The sequence below is a fragment of the Lipophrys pholis genome, assembly GCF_963383615.2.
Source record: "Lipophrys pholis genome assembly, chromosome: 10".
Lineage (NCBI taxonomy): Eukaryota > Metazoa > Chordata > Actinopteri > Blenniiformes > Blenniidae > Lipophrys > Lipophrys pholis.
Genome location: NC_137640.1, coordinates 31043583 through 31044766, shown reverse-complemented (window position 1 = coordinate 31044766; position 1184 = coordinate 31043583).

Genomic DNA, 1184 nt, shown 5'->3' with positions numbered 1-1184 from the left:
CATTCAGTTGATCATTTGGTCGGTCGGATGGTCAATCGGTTATTCAGTTGGTTGGTAAGAAATACTGAGAATTCCATGTTGATAATGATTCTTGAGAATATTGATATAGAAGTGATTAGATAAGAAGACTGAAGAGATCTAACGTGAGATATAAAGAAGTGTGTTTTCTAATCAAGTTATCAATATGAGTGATGGCGTGACAAGTCACCGTGGCTGTTTCCATGACATTGTCTCGTTAAGCCAATTGGACAAAAACCCTGTGAGGGAAGAATCAGTGGTTGTACCATGAGCAAACTGTCGGATACACAAAGAAAAAATGTGAACCATGTTTTTCTCTGCAGCTCAAGCTCTCCAATGCCTGTCCTGCTCAGACTCCTCCTGTTCATCAACAACCTCAGTGACCTGCTCCTCAGAGACCATGTGTATATCAGCAACCATTCTAGGTAGACTTTTCTTCTTCTCTAGAATTCCTCAATAAAATACATGTACTGCAACGTTCTGGCAGCTTTTCACCAACTACTACTAACTCAGTTTTCACTCTGTAGATACCACACTGGCACCATCATCTACAACAGAGACAATCTTCAAAGGCTGTGCAACGTCCTCCGTGTGTCCAACCACAGGAGATCAGACATTTTCACTGGATTCAGGCTCTTCAAGGGTTCTGGCATCTGCCAGATGTTGTGACTCTGATGACTGTAACGGAGAAACTCTTCCTGGTGAGGACTAATCCTCTTTAGTCTGTCTCATGAAGAAGATACACAGAGTCATTTGATATAATAAACTTCATATTGATGGTGTTGTTGGGATTTATGGTTGGTTATTAGCATTAAATTACTGTAAGTAATAGATTACTGAAAGTAATAAATCACTGGAAGTAATTTATGAAAAATTTAAATTATTAATGGAAGTAAACGGTCATTTACTCATTAACAACTCCCAAAGTAATTGAGTAATTACTTAAAAAGGGGACAAAATGAATAAATTATCAAAAATAATTTATTCATAAATAATTTATTAATAAATAATTTATTAACTCATTGGCTGCCATTGACGAGTTTGACGAGTATAATGTATAGTAACGCTCACTGCCATTTACGACTTCAATAAACTTCATATTGATGGTGTGATACTGAAATGTTCTCTCATCTTCTAATAAAACTCATTGTTCTTTAATGTTTCAG